Here is a 16,206-nt window from a genome sequence, read left to right as displayed (position 1 = left end):
ACACCACAGTTCAAAAGCATCAATTCTTCGGCGCTCAGCCTTATTCACAGTCCAACTCTCACATCCATACATGACCACAGGAAAAACCATAGCCTTGACTAGATGGACCTTAGTCGGCAAAGTAATGTCTCTGCTTTTCAATATGCTATCTAGGTTGGTCATAACTTTTCTTCCAAGGAGTAAGCGTCTTTTAATTTCATGGCTGCAGTCACCATCTGCAGTGATTTTGGAGCCCAAAAAATTTAAGTCTGACACTGTTTCCACTGTTTCCCCATCTATTTCCCATGAAGTGGTGGGACCAGATGCCATGATCTTCGTTTTCTGAATGTTGAGCTTTAAGCCAACTTTTTCACGCTCCTCTTTCACTTTCATCAAGAGGCTTTTTAGTTCCTCTTCACTTTCTGCCATAAAGGTGGTGTCCCTGTATATCCCTCTGCAATTTGTATATACTTACAGCTACATATGGGGCTTCCCTGATAGCTCAGCTGGTAAAGAATCTGCCCGCAATACAGGAAACCCCAATTTGATTCCTGGATTGGGAAGATCCCCTGGAGGACGGCATGGCAACCCACTCCAGTATTATTGCCTGGAGAATCCCATGGACAGAGGAGCCTAGCGGGCTACAGTCCATAGGGTCACAAAGAGTCAGACACAACTGAGCAACTAAGCACAGCCCATAGCTATATATAAATATATTTGTTCACATACATATGTGTAAATATTCATAAATTGCCAGATACATAGTAGGTTTTTGGCATTGTTTGCTTTACAAAAATACAGCCATATCACGTTATGTAACTCTATAACTTATTGTCTATGACAACACTCTGTGGCAATCCTTCAGTTCAGTTCAGTCGCTCAGTCGTGTCTGACTCTTTGCAACCCCATGAACCGCAGCACGCCAGGCCTCCCTGTCCATCACCAACTCCTGGAGTCCATCCAAACCCGTGTCCATAGAGTCAGTAATGCCATCCAACTATCTCATCCTCTGTCGTTCCCTTCTCCTCCTGCCCTCAGCCTTTCCCAGCATCAGGGACTTTTCCAATGAGTCAGCTCTTCGCATCAGGTGGCCAAAGTATTGGAGCTTCTGCTTCAACATCACTCCCTCCAATGTATACCCAGGACTGATCTCCTTTAGGATGGACTGGTTGGATCTCCTTGCAGTCCAAGGGACTCTAAAGAGTCTTCTCCAATACCACAGTTCAAAAGCATCAATTCTTCTGTGTTCAGCTTTCTTTATAGTCCAACTCTCACATCCATACATGATCACTGGAAAAACTCTTGACTAGACGGACCTTTGTTGGCAAAGTAATGTCTCTGCTTTTGAATATGCTGTCTAGGTTGGTCATAACTTTCCTTCCAAAGAGTAAGCGTCTTCTAATTTCATGGCTGCAATCACCATCTGCAGTGATTTTGCAGCCCAGAAAAATAAAGTCAGCCACTGTTTCCACTGTTTCCCCATTTTTTGCTATGAAGTGATGGGACCAGATGCCATGATCTTAGTTTTCTAAATGTTGAGCTTTGAGCCAACTTTTTCACTCTCCTCTTTCACTTTCATCAAGAAGCTCTTTAGTTCTCCTTCACTTTCTGCCATAAGGGTGTTGTCATCTGCATATCTGAGGTTATTGATATTTCTCCCAGCAATCTTGATTCCAGCTTGTGATTCTTCCAGTCCTGCGTTTCTCATGATGTACTCTGCATATAAGTTAAATAAGTAGAGTGACAATATACAGCCTTGACGTTCTCCTTGGTGGCAGTCCTTAGGAGTCAACAAATCGCTTAAATGAAACCATATTCTTTTTCTTTTCTTTTTTTTAACTTTTTATTTTATACTGGAGTATAGTTAATTAACAATGTTGTTATAGTTTCAAGTGTACAACAAAGTGTACCTGAAAGGAAATCACATTCTTTTTAATGCCTGTTTGACAATCCATGATGCAAATGTGTTCTAACTTATTTATTCGTTTTTTCTACCCATTTGGCATTCATTTTGTTTCTAGTTTTTTGTCACTATAGCAATGTTTCACTAAGCATCTTGCTTTTATCTGTATGAGATAGATTCCCCACAAGAGGGTGGCTGGGTCAAACGGCATGTGAATTTTTAAATTATTGCTTGTAATTATCATTGCTATTAGCTTTTAAAAAAACAGACTTTATATATTTGAGTAATCACCTTTCATTGCTGTTTTGCTTATAGTTTTTATTAGAAATGATTAATCAATGTTATCAAATGTCCTTTTAGCATCTATTGATATGATCATATGTTTCATTCTCTCTCAATTTGTTAATGAAATAATTGATGCTGATAGAGTCTTGTTTTAAGTCATTCTTGTATAATCATGGAAGAAATTCTATATGGTTATGGTATATTGCTATTATACATTGCTGGATACTAGTGCTATTTTATTTTATTTTATTTATTTACTCTATATCTGCTAGTTTGGTCTATAATTTGTTTTTGTTTTGCACTATATCAAGTTTTGGTATTAACATTATCCTGATATCATAAGAATTATTCTATCATTTTCTGTGGCCTAGAATAGCTACATAAAATTGAAAATATCTGTTACTTAAAGGCTACATAGAACTCAGCTATAAAACATCAGGTTCTAAAGCCTTTTTCTTAAATAGTATATCTGCAATTATCCAGCCTCAATCTTCTACGGCAGCATTCTCTAATTTTATTGATGATAGGAATCAATTGGGGTTCTTGATAAATGAAGAAATGACTAGATTTCAACACTTAAGAGTCTGATTCATATAGTCAGCTATAGTTTTAGCAAGAATAGGCAATTCTAATCATAATTCTATAGTAATTAGTCAAGTTTTCCAATTAATTTTGGAATTACTTAATTTTATTTTGCTGGGAAATAACCCATGTCTTCTAAGTTTCCAAATTTATTGAGTTATATATGGCATTATCCTACAGATCTTTTAATCTTATACATTGCTGTGGTTACGTTTCCTCTCTCATTCCTAATTTGATGAAGTTTTGCCTTCTTTTTTTTCCTTAGTGAAGTCCTCAAAGAACTTGTCTATTTTATTGAATTTTACAAAGAACTAGCTTTCAGATGTAGTTAGCCTTTGTATCATTTTAAATTTCATTAATTTCAACCTCCTTCCATATTAGTTCTCTCTTAGCTTTCACACATTCAAATAGTCTATAGTTATCCAGTTTGATTTAACTATATATATATATATATATATATATATATATATATATATATATATATATATATAATAAGATCTTTTCCTATCCATTGTTTTCTCCACTAAATGTTTTCCCCTGTCTTGAGGTCTTTGGATTTTTATTTATTATTTGCTTAAAGTCTTGCCTCAACCAAATTCCTCAGACTTGGCTGGGGTCTGTAATTATTTACTCTTCTCTGTGACCCCTGGAGTGCAGTGCTATTTTCCTGTGTCTAGTCTTGGAGGTACTTTAGGACAGAATCTTCAGAGTAATGGAAGCACAGCAGTTTCTGGCCATGTGGCCCATTGTACTGATGAAAATGTTTTCAGTTCCCTGCTGAGAAATTGGAAGGATGCCTCTTTTCTCTAGGGGCTTCCCATGCTCACTCAGTCTCAGAAGTGGAGAAGATTCGACCTCTTCTTTGGCTTCCTGAGGGCTGAAATGAAAGGCACACTCATGGTAGCCAATGTCAACCTTCTCCTTGGGTGCTCAGGAATGTCCAGGGGCCAACCTCTCTCCAGAAATTGCAGCTTTCAAATCTTTTCCCAGGTTATATCTGAGTTTCCTCTGGCTTTAGGGTGGTGGAGGAAAGGGAAGCGTGGCCCTCCATGTTCTACTTGCCTTCCAGACCTAGATCCCTATTAGCCCAGAAGAGGCTTTAGGCTGGAGATGTTAGCAATAAACGGGAAGAGAAGATGGGACTTGTTGAGCCATCATCGTCCCATCATGCCCTGAGCCATGCTTAATATATACCTTTATTTTTTCAGTTCTACAAAAATTTAAAGTTATCATTCACAGATATAATATGTGCCCTTCCTTTGAGCAGCTCCCTCACATTACCCAACCCCACCTGGCCCAACTCCACCTCCCTGAAAAGTAGTACTGCTCAGCTGAGGAACCAATAAATCCAATTCCAGGGTACCTGGGTCCAGAAATATGGTGGACATTTATCTTTTTTTTTTTCCTGTACAACTTTCTCTGGGAGATAATGCCCCACTGTCTACATCTTGAAGTAAAAGCTAAAAGCCCTGAGAGATAAGGTAAAAGATGTAGATTCTACTAATCAGATGCTGTCATCAGGGACTTTGACTCTCAAGGTGGTGACACAAAGATCTAAAGAAGACTGAGAATTGTACGCATTAACAGAACTAGTGTCATAAATCCAGCGAGGTTGACGTTGGAGGCGGTGAAACCCTGGCCACGTTTACAGCAGTCAACCCTCTCTTGGCTCTTGTTTCTTTTCCAGGCCTAACTCTTTAGACCTCCCATTGATTCTGTGAATTGCCCAACAATCTTTTATCGTATAAGTTATCTGGGGTTGATTTCTGATGCTTACCCCGATGAACAGAGAAAGCCAGAAAACTGCTCTATATTCAAGAACCGATTAGATGGCTCTGCCTCAGACAAGATCAACTTCCTTTTCAAATCCAGGAGGGCATACTACACTTGTAATTATAACTTTTGCCAGTTCTAAGCAACACCAGCTTCTCATCACTGTCCCTTTAAATCCATACCTCCCTGCACCACAAACTCCTATCTTCCAGTAACTAAAACTCTTAAAATGACCAACATTCCTTTCCTAAAATGCAGCCAGATTAGGTCATAGAAGTAAGAAAACCCAACATTTCAAATTACTTTTTTTCTGCTTATATTTTTATTTTAAGATGAGAGTCTTACAATTTTGTAATAACATCCTCTGGGATATCTTTGGCTTTAGTGCTAGAATATACAAAATATTAAGATAATAAAATATCAGGTTGAAACTGGGTAAGGAGGTTATTAGAGGTTATTTGGCAGAATTTTTATTTGGCTCACACAGTTTTTTTCAGATTCACCCGGTTTATTACGACTATAATTCATTTAATCCTGACTTCTGTTTTTTCCTCCTACATACCTAAGCTAAGAAAACGGTAAATGCCTAAAAAATATTTCAATACCAACAGTGTTGGAAAGTGAGGATATTCAATTTGTTAATTTCTTCCATGAAGTTTCTTACCCTATCTCACCATCTCAGTATAAACTAGAAACTAAAATTGATGAATTTTACTACAGACAGAGTGTATTTGATTTTCTAATTAGTTACGTGCATGTAAGAGACATGGACGAGAGAGCATCCAGTTTTCCATCCACAGTGATTTTGACCTTTAATCTCTTCTGGTTTTCAGGGAAATAAATATATAATTAGGGTAAATTTTACCAACTTTTATCTTTGTCAACCTAATGAGACTGTTTTTAAGCTTTCATGTGATAGAAATCTCTGGTTCTGATTCAACTTACTGAAAAAGTAGATATAATGTTTCTTAACACTTACATGATCCCTCTAGTCATATGTTGACTATTTGGACATATGCTAATTATTTGATAATGTCCTAACTTTTATAAATTCTACTCTGCCTCTATAGAGAAGTATCCCAAAGCCTTTACAAGATTAACGCATTCCCGTTGGTGGCTGAGTCTGTGTCATTCGGGGAATTTTGTTGTTGCTGTTCATCTTTTTCATTTTTATCCTTTGGTTCTAAAACTAGATGGTGACCTGTCTTTCTGTTACTCTTATCCTGGCGCTGCACCAAGTACTTAATGAAAATTATCTCATATGAACCTACAGCTCTATAAATAGGAATTATTGCTAGCTTCATTTTATAGATAATGAACTGAAGGTGATCATTAGGTAGATTGCCCAAGATCACACAGTGAGTTAGTTGAGCTAGAACTGGAATCTTTTTCTAATTTCATCTGTGCTATAACCATGATGAATTTTGCCTCTTTTAATTGAGCTGTATACATCCCATTCCCAACAAAGAGTACAGAAAGCTAAGCTTTCCCCTCTAGTTAATTACTTGGTTGGAAATCAGTCCTGAATGTTCATTGGAAGGACTGATGCTGAAGCTGAAGCTCCAATACTTTGGCCACCTGATGCGACAAGCTGACTCATTTGAAAAGACCCTGATGCTGGGAAAGATTGAGGGCAGGAGGAGAAGGGGATGACAGAGGATGAGATGGTTGGATGGCATCACTGACTCGATGGGCATGGGTTTGGGTGGACTCTGGGAGTTGGTGATGGAAAGGGAGGCCTGGCCTGCTGTGGTTCATGGGGTGGCAAAGAATCGGACACGACTGAGTGACTGAACTGAACTGAACTGAACTGTCATTATCTAGGAGAGCATTCCATCCATCACTGGCCAACCTTCTAATTACTCTTCCAAAGTAAAGCCCAACTTTATCTAAAAACGTTGTATTTAGTAGACAACCAAATGTTCTTCTCCAGTATTTAATTGATTCATGGCTAAGAATCTTATAAAGCAGATCAAGTCAAGGCACCTAAGCACATATTTTATAATCCATTTATGTTGGAGGTTTCTCTAGAAGGTCTAAATTCTCAAAGAGAGATATTCTGTGGATATGTTATTGAGCGTTAAATGTTTTGAAAACTAAAATCATTATGGCTATAATTTAAGGTCATGGTTATTTAAATCTAAATTAAATTGCATCAGTTAAAAGTTCAATTTCTCAGTTATACTAGCCATGTTTCAAGGGCTCAATAACCACATATAGCTACTGGCTACAATATCAGGTGACACAGATATAGCATATTTTCATCATTGCAGAAAGTTGGATTGGACAGCTCCGGGTCTAAGGCATACAACTTTGGGATCTTAACAATTGTCTAAGAAAACTGATTGCGTTTCTACAATTTCTTGTTCAATTTCTAAAATGATCTTTTTACAGTTCAGTCACGTGGCTATCCCTCACTGCCTCTATTCTAGGTATTCCTATACACAGCTAAAAATTCTGTTCCTATGAAAGGAGGGGTGGGTAAACATCCATACAACAAAAGTCTCTTTACAGTTCACAAATAAAATTTTCTAGGAAACAGAGAATTTTCTACTTTAACAGTTTTTTCCATCAAAAAATCTGTGAATATAATCTTTTATTTTGAGCATTCAAACCCCCAGAATAATAAGTCAGAAGTCTTTGAAACTATTAAACTATTAAAATTTCAATATTTTTAAAATCTTTTTTGCTTTTTGAATTACAGAACAATAGATGGAAAGTTAGCATAATGCTAAGAAACAGACTAAAGATTAAATTAATGCAACTTTTGTGGTGCTTGGTGTGCAAATATTTCCTAATATACTTTCTTATCTTTCAAAACAAGATGTTAAGAAACCAGCTCAGTGTTTTATATTCCCAAAGCCCATGTATCAACAGCTCTTCATTATTTCAAGTGTTCTGTTACTAAATATTTTCGATTTCTGATTTCAGCTTGATTTTATTCAAGACTGAATTACTAAATTTGGGGTTTGTGTTTTTCCCTTAGTTCTACAATCATCCATTCTTCTGAAAGAAGAATTTGTGTGCTGGACTCAAGCACAAATTTTTTTTTTATAAGAACACCCAGAAGCTCTCTCTGCAGACCTATATTCTCCCCTTGCACACAATCTATTTAAATACAGATCTTCAGTGAGTTTCTCCAGTTCCTCACTGCCTTAAAGGCAGTAGCCAGCATGAATTGCTTTCCTTATCCTAGGATGTAACCTAAAATTCACTGCTGTTCAAGAGGTAATATTTGGAAGAACTTCTTCATTGCACTGGATATACTAAACATTTATCCTTAGATTAAATCAAAACTTCAGAAATGTGCAACCTGTGTTTTGCCCTTTACTGAATTAAAGTTATTGATGTGAGTTTTGGCCTCATTGAGCCGTAGTCAGATATTAAAATACAGTGTAAAGAAACTTGTCATTGTAGTTACAATGAAGATGTTAAAGATGATGTCAAAACATCATTCACTGACTTTCCCTATGATCATAAAAAATTGTCTTGTTCCCTCATAAGGAGCAGTAGGTAAAATCCAGGGTAGGTTGAGAGCTGCTCTTAGACCTGGGCCACAGGACAACTGTCAGAATGACTTTTAGCAATGCCTACAGAACATATCTTTCCTTTTCTCCTTTGCCTTTCTCTTTTTTCTCAGCTATTTGTAAGGCCTCCTCAGACAACCATTTTGCCTTTTTGCATTTCTTTTTCTTGGGAATGGTCTTGATCACTGCCCCCTGTACAATGTCACGAACCTCCATCCATAGTACTTCAGGCACTCTGTCTATCAGATCTACTCCCTTGAATCTCTTTGTCACTTCCACTGTATAATCATAAGGGATTTGATTTAGGTCATACCCGAATGGTCTAGTGGTTTTCCCTCCTTTCTTCAATTCAAGTCTGAATTTGGCAATAAGCAGTTCATGATCTGAGCCACAGTCAGCTCCTGGTCTTGTTTTTGCTGACTGTAGAGAGCCTCTCCATCTTTGGCTGCACAGAATATATTCAATCTGATGTCAGTATTGACCATATGTATAGAGTCTTCTCTTGTGTTGTTGAAAGAGGGTGTTTGCCATGATCAGTGCGTTCTCTTGGTAAAACTCTTTAGCCTTTGCCATGCTTCATTCTGTACTCTAAGACCAAATTTGTCTGTTACTGCAGGTATTTCTTGACTTTCTACTTTTGCATTCCAGTCCCCTATAATGAAAAGGACATCTTTTTTGGATGTTAGTTCTAGAAGGTCTTGTAGGTCTTCATAGAACCATTCAACTTCAGCTTCTTCAGTATTACTGGATGGGGCATAGACTTGGATTACCGTGATATTGAATGGTTTGCCTTGGAAACGAAGGGAGATCATTCTGTCATTTTTGAGACTGCATCCAAGTATTGCATTTTGGATTCTTCTGTTGACCATGATGGCTACTCCATTTCTTCTAAGGGAATCTTGCCCACAGTAGTAGATATAATGGTCATCTGAGTTAAATTCACCCATGCCGGTCCATTTTAGTTTGCTGATTCCTAAAATGTCAACGTTCACTCTTGCCATCTCCTGTTTGACCACTTACAATTTGCCTTGATTCATGGACCTGACATTCCAGATTCCTATGCAATATTTCTCTTTACAGCTTCAGGCTTTACTTCCATCACCAGTCACATCCATAGCTGGGTGTTGTTTTTGCTTTGGCTCTGTCTCTTCATTCTTTCTGGAGTTATTTCTCTACTCTTCTCCAGTAGCATATTGGGCACCTACCAACCTGGGGAGTTCATCTTTCAGTGTCTTATCTTTTTTGCCTTTTCATACTCTTCATGGGGTTCTCAAGGCAAGAATACTGAAGTGGTTTGCTGTTCCCTTCTCCAGTGGACCATGAAGCAAAAGGCAAAGGAGAAAAGGAAAGATACATCCATTTGAATGCAGAGCTCCAAAGAATAGGAAGGAGAGATAAGAAAGCCTTCCTCAGTGATCAATGCAAATAAATAGAGGGAAACAATAGAATGGGAAAGACTAGAAATCTCTTCAAGAAAATTAGAGATACCAAGGGAACATTTCATGCAAAGATGGGCTCAATAAAGGACAGAAATGGTATGGACCTAACAGAAGCAGAAGATATTAAGAAGAGGTGGCAAGAATACACAGAAGAACTGTACAAAAAAGATCTTCATGACTCAGATAATCATGATGGTATGAGCACCCAGACATCCTGGAATGCAAAGTCAAGTGGGCCTTAGGAAGCATCACTATGAACAAAACTAGTGGAGGTGATAGAATTCCAGTTGATCTATTTCAAATCCTGAAAGATGATGCTGTGAAAGTGCTTCACTCAATATGCCAGCACATTTGGAAAACTCAGCAGTGGCCACAGGACCGGAAAAGGTCAGTTTTCATTCCAATCCCAAAGAATGGCAATGTCAAAAAATGCTCAAACTACTGCACAATTGCACTCATCTCACATGCTAGCAAAGTAATGCTCAAAATTTTCCAAGCCAGCCTTCAGCAATATGTGAACCATGAACTTCCAGATGTTCAAGCTGGTTTTAGAAAAGGCAGAGGAACCAGAGATCAAATTGCCAACATCCACTGGATCATGGAAAAAGCAAGAGAGTTCCAGAAAAACATCTATTTCTGCTTTATTGACTATGCCAAAGCCTTTGACTGTGTGGATCACAACAACTGTGGAAAATGGGAATATCAGACCAGCTGACCTACCTCTTGAGAAATCTGTATGCAGGTCAAGAAGCAACCATTAGAACTAGACATGGAACAACAGACTATTTCCAAATTGGGAAAGAAGTACATCAACGCTGTATATTGTCACCCTGCTTATTTAACTTATATGCAGAGTACATCATGCGAAATGCTGGACTGGATGAAGCACGAGCTGGAATCAAGATTGCCAGGAGAAACATCAAGAACCTCCCAGATGACACCACCCTTATGGCAGAAAGCTAAGAAGAACTAAAGAGTCTCTTGATGAAAATGAAAGAAGAGAGTTAAAAATTTGGCTTAAAACTCAACATTCAGAAACTAAGATCATGGCACCTGGTCCCATCACTTCATGGCAAATAGATGGGGAAACAATGGAAACAGTGACAGACCTTGTTTTTCATTTTTCTTTTTTCTTTTTTTGAGCTCCAAAATGATTGCAGATGGTGACTGTACCCATGAAATTATAAGACACTTGCTCCTTGGAAGAAAAGTTATGATGACCCTAAAGAGCATATTAAAAACAAGAGACATTACTTTGCCAACAAAGGTCCATCTAGTCAAAGCTATGGTTTACCCAGTAGTCATGTATGCATGTGAGAGTTGGACTGTAAAGAAAGCTGAGAGGTGAAGAATTGATGCTCTTGAACTGTGGTGTTGGAGAAGACTCTTGAGAGTCACTTGGACAGAAAGGAGATCCAACCAGTCAATTCTAAAGGAGATCAGTCCTGAATATTCATTGGAAGGACTGATGCTGAAGCTGAAACTCCAATACTTTGGCCACCTGATGTGAAAAACTGACTCATTTGCCAAAGTCCCTGGTGCTGGGAAAGATTGAAGGTGGGAGGAGAAGGGGCCAACAGAAGATGAGTTGATTTGATGGCATCATCGACTCAATGGACATGAGTTTGAGTAAATTCTGGGAGTTGGTGATGGACAGGGTGGCCTGGCGTGTTACAGTCCATGGGGTCACAAAGAGTTGGACATGACTGAGTGACTGCACTGATGCTAATGCTGACAGAACGTATGTTTGGACATCATAGCATTTACCCCTACAGTAAAGCCCAGAACATGACTCCCTAAGTAAACTTTAGAAATTACATTTGTGGAAAGATTTCCAAGCATGTTTTGGGGACAGAAGAGAGAATCACATCAAGACCCGAAGTAAACATATACTCACAACAGTGGAGATACTCAGAGCAGAAATAGGAGTTCGATTGCTTTTTGCTTTTAACAAGAGCTAAATCTGCAACCTGGGTAATGAAAATAAGAGAATCTTGATTTGGACTATATATAAAAGGAGAAAGGGATACCAATGATCACTGTAATAGTAACAGTAATTACCTCCTAGAGGTGTAAAAGCTAAATAAGGTAATACATGTAAAGCCTTTGCCTAACACATGGGAAATCTTGTGTAAATACTATTATTATTATTATTTGTGAGGTTTAAGTCTGCCTTTAGCATCAGCCAAAATAAATTAGACTTAATATGTCATTCAAAGGATCAAAGCATTTAGTTTAGCAAATAAGAGGAAAGAAGAGAAGGAGAGAGGGATGAAGAAAGAAAATGAAGAAGGAAATAAGGAAACAAAATTCAGAGCCTTAATTTGAGTCTAAAGATTGTCTTTTGAGGTCTGGCATTTGTTATGAGTTAATCTAAAACTGTGCTATATAACTCCACTAAATTCAGTCAAAATATATATACTTTTTAAACCAATGTTTCCCAATTAGAGGGCAGAAAACTTCTAAAGATCTTGGGGAATTACATCCATGGGTGCATAAATCTATAGATACTTTCTCTTTATGTAGCATCAATAAAAAATGCTGCTGATAATTATATTCATATAAATTCAAGTAGATTTCATTCAAAGGCTTCTTAAAACAAGCTTTCTTCAAAGTGTTACCAAATTCTTAGAGGCTTCTTGTTATTATCTCCTTAAGTGAAAGTTACTGTTCTGTGGGAACAGTAATAAAGGGTACATGATTTACATATACATATATATATCACTGCACTGGGTAATATGTATATCCTGGGTCTTCGTTGAAGCACACAGTCTTCTCTAGTTGTGCTGTACAGACTTAGCTGCCCCACAGTATGTGGGATCTTGGCTCCCAACCAGGGATCGAACCCACATCCCCTGCATTGAAAGGCGGACTCAACCACTGAACCATCAGGGAAGACCCAAGGTACATGATATTTTTAAAAGAGATTCATACGTCTAGTTCCAATAATGTCAGGCTAGATTTTTAGATCAAGCCTTTTACTGAAAATAAATACAGGTATGTAGCTATCATTTCTTAATGGATTCTTTTGGCAGTTGGGATGCAAAAAGGAGTAGATTATGGTCCCCATATTCAAAGAATTCATAAAGAATGTACAAAACAGGAACAATCAGTTGAAGAGGCAATGCAGAAAAAATCAAAGTGGAGTAAGTTTCATCTGTAAAGGCTTTCTGAATTTTGGGCTATTCTTGGAGGGTGTGAGTTCCCAGCATGATGTGGGGAAAGCATTCCAAGAGGAAAGCACAAGCAATTTTCCAGAGGAAGGAATCTTAAGTCCTGTGTGCAGACAGTAAATTAATGAACTTGGCTAAAGGACCCTCATGATCTAGAATGGAAAGATCAAGCTTCTGTTAAAAATGATATATCTGACACTTCCATGTGATCTAGCACATAGGATTTAGCACAGGACATTTTCGCAGTAAGTAATGAATAAATGCTTGTTGATTGATTGATTGATTGATTGATTTAACCTGACTCCAAGGCAACATATTTTATCCAGAACTTAGGCGGGAGGAGAAGGGGACAACAGAGGATGAGATGGTTGGATGGCATCACCAACTTGATGGACATGAGTTTGAGAAAGCTCCAGGAGTTGGTGATGGACAGGGAAGCCTGCCGTGTTGCAGTCCATGGGGGTCACAAAGAGTCGGACACAACTGAGTGGCTGAACTGAACTGAACTACTCTAATAATAAATAAAGCCAAAGAGAAATGAGGGGGTTGAAGGGATGAATCATCACATGGGGAGAAAATCACTGGCCACCAATTCTGAGAAACTAGGCAACCGAAACTAAACACTACACTACTTGAGCAAACTCTTCCTGGTATTCCTGTTTACTCGAGCTTGTCAAGTAAAGGCCAGGAGATATACAAAGAAATTCCCCTGAGATTCTGAAGCAGAAAGATATGAGTGACTCCAGTCAAGATAACCTTCTGCTATTTCACGTTTTCAGTTCTTTGGTCTGCTTAAATGACTTGCATGCCTCTCCTCTCAACAGGGTTCTTTCCTAAATGACAGTGAAGGGTGATGGGGCACATTCATTATCTGAACAGGTTTCTGGAGAACCCACCTCTTTTCCTTTATTCAGTCAAACCATTCAGGGTCATACGATAAACCAACAATGTACTTACCATTAATCTTTAGATTCACCATGGAAATATTTAGATTTTTCTCATCAGTCTCTGCGACTCTGCATCAAGTAGGATTTTTGAAGGAGACTTCCCTGGTGGCTCAGAGGTTAAAGCATCTGCCTACAATGTGGGAGACCTGGGTTTGATCCCTGGGTTGGGAAGATCCCCTGGAGAAGGAAATGGCAACCCACTCCAGTATTCTTTCCTGGAGAATCCCATGGACGGAGGAGCCTGGTGGGCTACAGTCCACGGGGTCACAAAGAGTCGGACACGACTGAGCGACTTCACTTCACTCAAATGAATAAGCTAATAACACAACTAGTGACAACAATGGCTTTAGCAACCCAATTTTAGCAACCCATCTTGATCCTTGCTTTCCTGCAAAAATTCACAGTTCCTAAGAATATCAGTTCCAATACTCACACTATAGTGTGTAATACACATTTTAAATCTCACAGCATGACTAGTGCCATGGCTATAGAGACCATTTTTCTTCCCTTGGTCATAAAGACAGAACTTCTGTGTTGTAATAGAAAATGGAAATGTCTCAGAAAGAATGGCCTCTGGAGGTTATCAAAATTGCTAGTTTAGCTTTAAGATTCGACTCTTTTCCCTCAAATATACACCAGGGTACCATGAATGGTTATGGGGTTTTCCATACTAAGGAAAATTTCCAAGTTTGCAGATTGAAAACCTCCATTGAAACAAATGCATTATGTCACTTGAAGTAAAAGCATCTGTAAATACTTTATAAAGTAATGTCCTTTGTTCAGCAGAGGAAAGCCAGATGATGCAATAGCTAGCTTCCAGCTGCACTTCCCTCTTCTGGAAACTCAGCTTCTTTTAGTGCCATTTGAAAGACTCCTGACCACTTACTGTGCCATTTTGATGATGTGCTTAAACTCCATTCTTCATCTGATCACTTCTGAGGAAGAGGGAATAGACGTTGCATGAGAATGCATGTGTGCAAAGCATCAGCATGATGGTTATCTTTCTCTTGGGCATTATTTTTAAACACAAACAGTGCTGAAGGAAGAGGGAAATCAATCAGAGACCTTGGGGGATTCGTAGCGAAGGAAATCCTTCCACAGGATGTAGTTATACATCCCATAGAAAGTACATAAACAGCATTATAAGCTGGATATGGTTGTGATTTGTCTGAAGTTTATTTTCCAAGCTTTTAAAACCATTCAATGCTTTAGTGTGCCAAAATAGATGAACTAATAGGTTGGCTGCCCGCTTTTAGGAGGTCAAAAGACAAGCAGGGAAAAATCCCTGAACAGAACATAACGGAAATATTTTAGTTGATTTAAACATATTCTTAGCACTTAGAATCGATAATATCAACAGGACCAGATGCTAAGAGGTAAATAATGAAAATCAGAGGGTTGAACTGAAACAGCTGGTTAATCAGCCATCTAATAGAGGAGGGGGCAGAAGTGGCCCATTTAATTGTTTTCGGTTGTGAAGAATAAAACAAATGCAATGACAATGCTAAGATTTTTAACTTTACAACTTGGTATGTGGTCTGAATCCAAAAGACTGGGTTTTTCCTTATTTTCTATAACTTTGCCCCAAAATCAATGTCTTGTGCTCTGGTATAATGAAAAAATTTGTTTAGAGATTTGTGACTTGGAATGTTGGATGCCATGATCAACTCAACAGACATGAGTTTGAGCAAACTCCTGGAGATAATGAAGGATGGAGAAGCCTGGCATGCTGCAGTCCATAGTGTCACAAAGAGTTGGACATGACTAAGTGATGGAACAACAACAAGAAAATGACTTGGAAATCTCTTATGTGGACCTAAATTTACCTTCAAAGCTGTCATGTTCTAACACCTTGTTGTTGGGCTATAGATTAGACTCTCTCAAGGAGTCAAGGGTCTTTTCCTCCCCCATGCAGGTTCTCTGACCTGCACACCATCTTGTGAACCAATGTCAAGTCTCCCAAAATTAACCATTCTTTGACCCAAAGAGCCAGGTCAGGTTTTGTTTGTTTTGTTTCTCTTTTTAAAACCTGGACCAGCCTGTGTTGGCAGCCGTAGGGGAAGTTGAAGGAACTCTCTGATCTTGCCCCCAACTTCCCGTTCATCACCATCACCCGTGTCTCCTCCGGGTCATGATGACCACTGGCATGTTGTGACTTCTCAGATGGAGAAAGAACTTCAAAGCATGAATTCTTTCCATGGGGATGCAGCCTATAAATGTCTGTGTTTCATAAATGAGCGACAGAAAACCTGCAACTGTTTGAGGATACACGTAACATTCCTGGGACCCTGGATGTAACACCAACCTCACTTAATTCTGAAAGTGGAATGATATGGTAGACTCTTTGCTTTGACTAATTCACGGCAGATACTCTAAGGAGACATCTAATATAATATGCCATGAAATATTATACACCATGAAATATTTCCTGTGGCTGCTTGATTCTGTAAATGGGTTAGTACATGTAGTGCATTTTGCCTAGCCCACATCAGACCTTGGAACTTTCTCCTTGCAGCTGAACTTCAACTACACAGAGGCTGTGAAATGCCTCCAGTTAATTTCTCACTCACTGAAAACAGATCTTGATCCAGCACCTGC

This window comes from Capricornis sumatraensis, chromosome 3, assembly GCF_032405125.1.
Source record: "Capricornis sumatraensis isolate serow.1 chromosome 3, serow.2, whole genome shotgun sequence".
Lineage (NCBI taxonomy): Eukaryota > Metazoa > Chordata > Mammalia > Artiodactyla > Bovidae > Capricornis > Capricornis sumatraensis.
This window is presented reverse-complemented; position numbering follows the sequence as displayed.